Raw genomic sequence first — 8921 nt, 5'->3', positions numbered from 1 at the left:
GCCTGGCAGCTCTAGGGCAATGGAGCACACCCAGAGCAGAAGTTCTACTTCAGCCAAATCAGGCCTGCCAGGAAACGGCGTTTCACAGGCCTTGGTAAGAGATGTTCCCGGTAGGCTGTAGGAGCACTGGGCAACGCCAGATGTTTCTTAGCTTCCCGAAGAGCTGGAAGCGAGAAGCTTTGGTGCCACTCTCTCACTTTGGACTCAAGGCAGCCCTTTGGGGCAGGTAGCTCTAGGCCAGTGGAGCACACCCAGAGCAGAAGTTCTACTTCGGCCAGTTCAGGCCACCAACAAACTGCGTTTCACAGGCCTTGGTAAGAGATATTCCCTGTAGGCTGTAAGAGCACTGGGCAACGCCAGATGTTTCTTAGCTTCCCGAAGAGCTGGAAGCAAGATGCTTTGGGGCCTCTCATCCCCTTTGCAAACAAGGCGGCCCTATGGGCCACGCAGCTCTAGGCCAATGGAGCACAGCCAGAGCAGAAGTTCTACCTCAGCCAGATCAGGCCTTCCAAGAAACTGCGTCTCACAGGCCTTTCTCTGTCACGTTGCCGGTAGGCTGTGAGAGCACTGTGCAGAGCCAGTTGTTTCTTAGCTTCCCAAAGATTTGGAAGCAAGATGCTTTGGGGACTCTCAGCCCCTTTGGAAACAAGGCGGCCCTTTAGGCCTGGCAGCTCTAGGCCAAAGTAGCACGCCCAAAGCAGGAGTTCTACTTCAGCCTGATCAGGCCTGCCAAGAAACTGCGTTTCACAGGCCTTTCAAAGACATGTTCCCGGTAGGCTGTAAGAGCACGGGGCAGAGCGAGTTGGTTCTTAGCTTCCCAGAGAGCTGGAAGCAAGATGCTTTGGGGCCTCTCTGCCCCTTTGGAAACAAGGCAGCGCATTGGGCCTGGCAGCTCTAGGGCAATGGAGCACACCCAGAGCAGAAGTTCTACTTCAGCCAAATCAGGCCTGCCAGGAAACGGCGTTTCACAGGCCTTGGTAAGAGATGTTCCCGGTAGGCTGTAAGAGCACTGGGCAACGCCAGATGTTTCTTAGCTTCCCGAAGAGCTGGAAGCGAGAAGCTTTGGTGCCACTCTCTCACTTTGGACTCAAGGCAGCCCTTTGGGGCAGGTAGCTCTAGGCCAGTGGAGCACACCCAGAGCAGAAGTTCTACTTCGGCCAGTCCAGGCCACCAACAAACTGCGTTTCACAGGCCTTGGTAAGAGATATTCCCGGTAGGCTGTAAGAGCACTGGGCAACGCCAGATGTTTCTTAGCTTCCCGAAGAGCTGGAAGCAAGATGCTTTGGGGCCTCTCATCCCCTTTGCAAACAAGGCGGCCCTATGGGCCACGCACCTCTAGGCCAATGGAGCACAGCCAGAGCAGAAGTTCTACCTCAGCCAGATCAGGCCTTCCAAGAAACTGCGTCTCACAGGCCTTTCTCTGTCATGTTGCCGGTAGGCTGTGAGAGCACTGTGCAGAGCCAGTTGTTTCTTAGCTTCCCAAAGATTTGGAAGCAAGATGCTTTGGGGACTCTCAGCCCCTTTGGAAACAAGGCGGCCCTTTGGGCCTGGCAGCTCTAGGCCAGGGTAGCACGCCCAAAGGAGGAGTTCTACTTCAGCCAGATCAGGCCGGCCAAGAAACTGCGTTTCACAGGCCATTCAAAGACATGTTCCCGGTAGGCTGTTTAGAGCACGGGGCAGAGCGAGTTGGTTCTTAGCTTCCCAGAGAGCTGGAAGCAAGATGCTTTGGGGCCTCTCTGCCCCTTTGGAAACAAGGCAGCACATTGGGCCTGGCAGCTCTAGGGCTATGGAGCACACCCAGAGCAGAAGGTCTACTTCAGCCAAATCAGGCCTGCCAGGAAACGGCGTTTCACAGGCCTTGGTAAGAGATGTTCCCGGTAGGCTGTAAGAGCACTGGGCAACGCCAGATGTTTCTTAGCTTCCCGAAGAGCTGGAAGCAAGATGCTTTGGGGCCTCTCATCCCCTTTGCAAACAAGGCGGCCCTATGGGCCACGCAGCTCTAGGCCAATGGAGCACACCCAGAGCAGAAGTTCTACCTCAGCCAGATAAGGCCTGCCAAGAAACTGCGTTTCAAAGGCTTTGGTAAGAGATGTTCCCGGTACTCTGTTAGAGCACTGGGCAGAGCCATTTGTTTCTTAGCTTCCCAAAGAGCTGGAAGCAAGATGCTTTGGGGGCTCCCTGCCCCTTTGCCAACAAGGGCGACCTTTGGTCCTTTCAGCTCTAGGCCAATGGAGCACAGCCAGAGCAGAAGTCCTACTTCAGCCAGATCAGGCCTGCCAAGGAACTGCGTTTCAGAGGCCTTTGTATGTGACGTTCCCGGTAGGCTGTGAGAGCACGGTGCAGAGCCAGTTGTTTCCTTGTTTCCCAAACAGCTGGAAGCAAGACGCTTTGGGGCCTCTCTGCCCCTTTGGAAACAAGGCAGCACGTTGGGTCTGGCAGCTCTAGGGCAATGGAGCACAACCAGAGCCGAAGTTCTACTTCTTCCAGATCAGGCCTGCCTAGACAGTGCGTTTCACAGGCCTTGATAAGAGATGTTCTCTTAGGCTATAAGAGCACTGGGCACAGCCAGTTGTTTCTTAGCTTCCCAAGAGGTGGAAGCAAGATGCTTTGGGGCCTCTCTCCCCCTTTGGAAACAAGGCAACCCTTTGGGCCTTTCAGCTCTAGGGCAATGGAGCACACCCAGAGCAGAAGTTCTACCTCAGCCAGATCAGGCCTGCCAAGAAACGGCTTTTCACAGGCCTTCTTAAGAGGTGTTCCCGGAAGGCTGTAAGAGGACCTGGCAGAGCGAGTTGTTTCTTAGCTTCAAAAACAGCTGGAAGCAACATGATTTGGGGCCTCTCTCCTCCTTTGGAAACAAAGCAGCCTTTGTGCCTGGCAGCTCTAGGCCAAAGTAGCACACCCAGAGCAGAAGTTCTACCTCAGCCAGATAAGGCCTGTCAAGAAGCTGCGTTTCACAGGCCTTTGTATGTGACGTTCCCGGTTGGCTTTGAGAGCACTGTGCAGAGCCAGTTGTTTTAGCTTCCCAGAGAGCAGGAAGCAAGATGCTTTGGGGCCTCTCTCTCACTTTGGAAATAAAGGCAGCCCTTTGGGCCTGGCAGCCCTAGGCCAATGGAGTACACCCAGAGCAGAAGTTCTACCTCAGCCAGATCAGGCCTTCCAAGAAACTGCGTCTCACAGGCCTTTCTCTGTCACGTTGCCGGTAGGCTGTGAGAGCACTGTGCAGAGCCAGTTGTTTCTTACCTTCCCAAAGATTTGGAAGCAAGATACTTTGGGGACTCTCAGCCCCTTTGGAAACAAGGCGGCCCTTTGGGCCTGGCAGCTCTAGGCCAAAGTAGCACGCCCAGAGCAGGAGTTCTACTTCAGCCAGATCAGGCCTGCCAAGAAACTGCGTTTCACAGGCCTTGGTAAGAGATGTTCCCGGTAGGCTGTGAGAGCACTGTGGAGAGCCAGTTGCTTTAGCTTCCCACAGAGCTGGAAGCAAGATGCTTTGGGGCCTCTCTCTCCTTTTGGACACAAGGCAGCCGTTTGGGCCTGGCAGCTCTAGGCCAATGGAGCACACCCACAGCAGAAGTTCTACTTCAGGCAGATCAGTCCTGCCCAAAAACTGCGTTTCACAGCCCTTGGTAAGAGATGTTCACGGTAGGCTGTGAGAGCACTGGGCAGAACCAGTTGTTTTTTAGCTTCCCAAAGTGCTGGAGGCAAGATGCTTTGGGGCCTCTCTCACCCTTTGGAAACAAGGCAGCCTTTAGGTCCTGGTAGCTCTAGGCCTATGTAGCACAACCAGAACAGAAGTTCTACTTCAGCCAGGTCAGGCCTGCCAAGAAACTGCGTTTCACAGGCCTTTCAAAGAGATGTTCTCTTAGGCTGTAAGAGCACTGGGCAGAGCCAGCTGTTTCTTAGCTTCCCGAAGAGCTGGGAGCAAGATGCTTTGGGTCCACTCTCCGTCTTTGGAAACAAGGCAGCCCTTTGGGCCTGGCAGCTCTAGGGCAATGGAGCACACCCAGAGCAGAAGTTCTACTTCAGCCAGATCAGGCCTGCCAGGAAACTGCATTTCACAGGCCTTGGTAAGAGATGTTCCCGGTAGGCTGTAAGAGCACTGGGCAGAGCCAGTTGTTTCTTACCTTCCTGAAAAGCTGGAAGCAAGATGCTTGGGACCCCTCTGCCCGTTTGGGAACAAGGCAGCCTTTTGGGTCGGGAAGCTCTAGGCCAATGGAGCACACGCAGAGCAGGAGTTCTACTTCAGCCTGATCAGGCCTGCAAAGAAACAGCGTTTGACAGGCCTTGGTAAGAGATGTTCCCGGTAGGTGTAAGAGCACTGGGCAGAGCCAGTTGTGTCTTAGCTTCGCAAAGACCGGGAAGCAAGATGCTTTGGGCCTCTCTGCCCCTTGGAAACAGGGCAGCACTTTGGGCCTGGCAGCTCTAGGGCAGTGGAGCACACCCAGAGCCGGAGTTCTACTTCAGCCAGATGAGGCCTGCCAAGAAACTGCGTTTCACAGGCCTTTCAAAGACATGTTCCCGGTAGGCTGTAAGAGCACGGGGCAGAGCGAGTTGGTTCTTAGCTTCCCAGAGAGCTGGAAGCAAGATGCTTTGGGGCCTCTCTGCCCCTTTGGAAACAAGGCAGCACCTTGGGCCTGGCAGCTCTAGGGCAATGGAGCACACCCAGAGCAGAAGTTCTACTTCAGCCAAATCAGGCCTGCCAGGAAACGGCGTTTCACAGGCCTTGGTAAGAGATGTTCCCGGTAGGCTGTAAGAGCACTGGGCAACGCCAGATGTTTCTTAGCTTCCCGAAGAGCTGGAAGCGAGAAGCTTTGGTGCCACTCTCTCACTTTGGACTCAAGGCAGCCCTTTGGGTCAGGTAGCTCTACGCCAGTGGAGCACACCCAGAGCAGAAGTTCTACTTGGGCCAGTTCAGGCCACCAACAAACTGCGTTTCACAGGCCTTGGTAAGAGATGTTCCCGGTAGGCTGTAAGAGCACTGGGCAACGCCAGATGTTTCTTAGCTTCCCGAAGAGCTGGAAGCAAGATGCTTTGGGGCCTCTCATCCCCTTTGCAAACAAGGCGGCCCTATGGGCCAGGCAGCTCTAGGCCAATGGAGCACACCCAGAGCAGAAGTTCTACTTCGGCCAGTTCAGGCCACCAACAAACTGCGTTTCACAGGCCTTGGTAAGAGATGTTCCCGGTAGGCTGTAAGAGCACTGGGCAACGCCAGATGTTTCTTAGCTTCCCGAAGAGCTGGAAGCAAGATGCTTTGGGGCCTCTCATCCCCTTTGCAAACAAGGCCGACCTTTGGGCCAGGCAGCTCTAGGCCAATGGAGCACACCCAGAGCAGAAGTTCTACCTCAGCCAGATAAGGCCTGCCAAGAAACTGCGTTTCAAAGGCTTTGGTAAGAGATGTTCCCGGTACTCTGTTAGAGCACTGGGCAGAGCCATTTGTTTCTTAGCTTCCCAAAGAGCTGGAAGCAAGATGCTTTGGGGGCTCCCTGCCCCTTTGCCAACAAGGGCGCCCTTTGGGCCTTTCAGCTCTAGGCCAATGGAGCACACCCAGAGCAGAAGTCCTACTTCAGCCAGATCAGGCCTGCCAAGGAATTGCGTTTCAGAGGCCTTTGTATGTGACGTTCCCGGTAGGCTGTGAGAGCACGGTGCAGAGCCAGTTGTTTCCTTGTTTCCCAAACAGCTGGAAGCAAGACGCTTTGGGGCCTCTCTGCCCCTTTGGAAACAAGGCAGCACGTTGGGTCTGGCAGCTCTAGGGCAATGGAGCACAACCAGAGCCGAAGTTCTACTTCTTCCAGATCAGGCCTGCCTAGAAAGTGCGTTTCACAGGCCTTGATAAGAGATGTTCTCTTAGGCTATAAGAGCACTGGGCACAGCCAGTTGTTTCTTAGCTTCCCAAGAGGTGGAAGCAAGATGCTTTGGGGCCTCTCTCCCCCTTTGGAAACAAGGCAGCCCTTTGGGCCTTTCAGCTCTAGGGCAATGGAGCACACCCAGAGCAGAAGTTCTACCTCAGCCAGATCAGGCCTGCCAAGAAACTGCTTTTCACAGGCCTTCGTAAGAGGTGTTCCCGGAAGGCTGTAAGAGTACCTGGCAGAGCGAGTTGTTTCTTAGCTTCAAAAACAGCTGGAAGCAACATGATTTGGGGCCTCTCTCCCCCTTTGGAAACAAAGCAGCCTTTGTGCCTGGCAGCTCTAGGCCAAAGTAGCACACCCAGAGCAGAAGTTCTACCTCAGCCAGATAAGGCCTGTCAAGAAGCTGCGTTTCACAGGCCTTTGTATGTGACGTTCCCGGTTGGCTTTGAGAGCACTGTGCAGAGCCAGTTGTTTTAGCTTCCCAGAGAGCAGGAAGCAAGATGCTTTGGGGCCTCTCTCACACTTTGGAAATAAAGGCAGCCCTTTGGGCCTGGCAGCCCTAGGCCAATGGAGTACACCCAGAGCAGAAGTTCTACCTCAGCCAGATCAGGCCTTCCAAGAAACTGCGTCTCACAGGCCTTTCTCTGTCACGTTGCCGGTAGGCTGTGAGAGCACTGTGCAGAGCCAGTTGTTTCTTAGCTTCCCAAAGATTTGGAAGCAAGATACTTTGGGGACTCTCAGCCCCTTTGGAAACAAGGCGGCCCTTTGGGCCTGGCAGCTCTAGGCCAAAGTAGCACGCCCAGAGCAGGAGTTCTACTTCAGCCAGATCAGGCCTGCCAAGAAACTGCGTTTCACAGGCCTTGGTAAGAGATGTTCCAGGTAGGCTGTGAGAGCACTGTGGAGAGCCAGTTGCTTTAGCTTCCCACAGAGCTGGAAGCAAGATGCTTTGGGGCCTCTCTCTCCCTTTGGACACAAGGCAGCCGTTTGGGCCTGGCAGCTCTAGGCCAATGGAGCACACCCACAGCAGAAGTTCTACTTCAGGCAGATCAGTCCTGCCCAGAAACTGCGTTTCACAGCCCTTGGTAAGAGATGTTCACGGTAGGCTGTGAGAGCACTGGGCAGAACCAGTTGTTTTTTAGCTTCCCAAAGTGCTGGAGGCAAGATGCTTTGGGGCCTCTCTCACCCTTTGGAAACAAGGCAGCCTTTAGGTCCTGGTAGCTCTAGGCCTATGTAGCACAACCAGAACAGAAGTTCTACTTCAGCCAGGTCAGGCCTGCCAAGAAACTGCGTTTCACAGGCCTTTCAAAGAGATGTTCTCTTAGGCTGTAAGAGCACTGGGCAGAGCCAGCTGTTTCTTAGCTTCCCGAAGAGCTGGGAGCAAGATGCTTTGGGTCCACTCTCCGTCTTTGTAAACAAGGCAGCCCTTTAGGCCTGGCAGCTCTAGGGCAATGGAGCACACCCAGAGCAGAAGTTCTACTTCAGCCAGATCAGGCCTGCCAGGAAACTGCATTTCACAGGCCTTGGTAAGAGATGTTCCCGGTAGGCTGTAAGAGCACTGGGCAGAGCCAGTTGTTTCTTACCTTCCTGAAAAGCTGGAAGCAAGATGCTTGGGACCCCTCTGCCCGTTTGGGAACAAGGCAGCCTTTTGGGTCGGGAAGCTCTAGGCCAATGGAGCACACGCAGAGCAGGAGTTCTACTTCAGCCTGATCAGGCCTGCAAAGAAACAGCGTTTGACAGGCCTTGGTAAGAGATGTTCCCGGTAGGTGTAAGAGCACTGGGCAGAGCCAGTTGTGTCTTAGCTTCGCAAAGACCGGGAAGCAAGATGCTTTGGGCCTCTCTGCCCCTTGGAAACAGGGCAGCACTTTGGGCCTGGCAGCTCTAGGGCAGTGGAGCACACCCAGAGCCGGAGTTCTACTTCAGCCAGATGAGGCCTGCCAAGAAACTGCGTTTCACAGGCCTTTCAAAGACATGTTCCCGGTAGGCTGTAAGAGCACGGGGCAGAGCGAGTTGGTTCTTAGCTTCCCAGAGAGCTGGAAGCAAGATGCTTTGGGGCCTCTCTGCCCCTTTGGAAACAAGGCAGCACCTTGGGCCTGGCAGCTCTAGGGCAATGGAGCACACCCAGAGCAGAAGTTCTACTTCAGCCAAATCAGGCCTGCCAGGAAATGGCGTTTCACAGGCCTTGGTAAGAGATGTTCCCGGTAGGCTGTAAGAGCACTGGGCAACGCCAGATGTTTCTTAGCTTCCCGAAGAGCTGGAAGCGAGAAGCTTTGGTGCCACTCTCTCACTTTGGACTCAAGGCAGCCCTTTGGGGCAGGTAGCTCTACGCCAGTGGAGCACACCCAGAGCAGAAGTTCTACTTGGGCCAGTTCAGGCCACCAACAAACTGCGTTTCACAGGCCTTGGTAAGAGATGTTCCCGGTAGGCTGTAAGAGCACTGGGCAACGCCAGATGTTTCTTAGCTTCCCGAAGAGCTGGAAGCAAGATGCTTTGGGGCCTCTCATCCCCTTTGCAAACAAGGCCGACCTTTGGGCCAGGCAGCTCTAGGCCAATGGAGCACACCCAGAGCAGAAGTTCTACCTCAGCCAGATAAGGCCTGCCAAGAAACTGCGTTTCAAAGGCTTTGGTAAGAGATGTTCCCGGTACTCTGTTAGAGCACTGGGCAGAGCCATTTGTTTCTTAGCTTCCCAAAGAGCTGGAAGCAAGATGCTTTGGGGGCTCCCTGCCCCTTTGCCAACAAGGGCGACCTTTGGGCCTTTCAGCTCTAGGCCAATGGAGCACACCCAGAGCAGAAGTCCTACTTCAGCCAGATCAGGCCTGCCAAGGAACTGCGTTTCAGAGGCCTTTGTATGTGACGTTCCCGGTAGGCTGTGAGAGCACGGTGCAGAGCCAGTTGTTTCCTTGTTTCCCAAACAGCTGGAAGCAAGACGCTTTGGGGCCTCTCTGCCCCTTTGGAAACAAGGCAGCACGTTGGGTCTGGCAGCTCTAGGGCAATGGAGCACAACCAGAGCCGAAGTTCTACTTCTTCCAGATCAGGCCTGCCTAGACAGTGCGTTTCACAGGCCTTGATAAGAGATGTTC

Source organism: Equus asinus, unplaced genomic scaffold (genome assembly GCF_041296235.1).
Source record: "Equus asinus isolate D_3611 breed Donkey unplaced genomic scaffold, EquAss-T2T_v2 contig_816, whole genome shotgun sequence".
Lineage (NCBI taxonomy): Eukaryota > Metazoa > Chordata > Mammalia > Perissodactyla > Equidae > Equus > Equus asinus.
Note: the sequence above shows the minus strand (reverse complement) of the source record.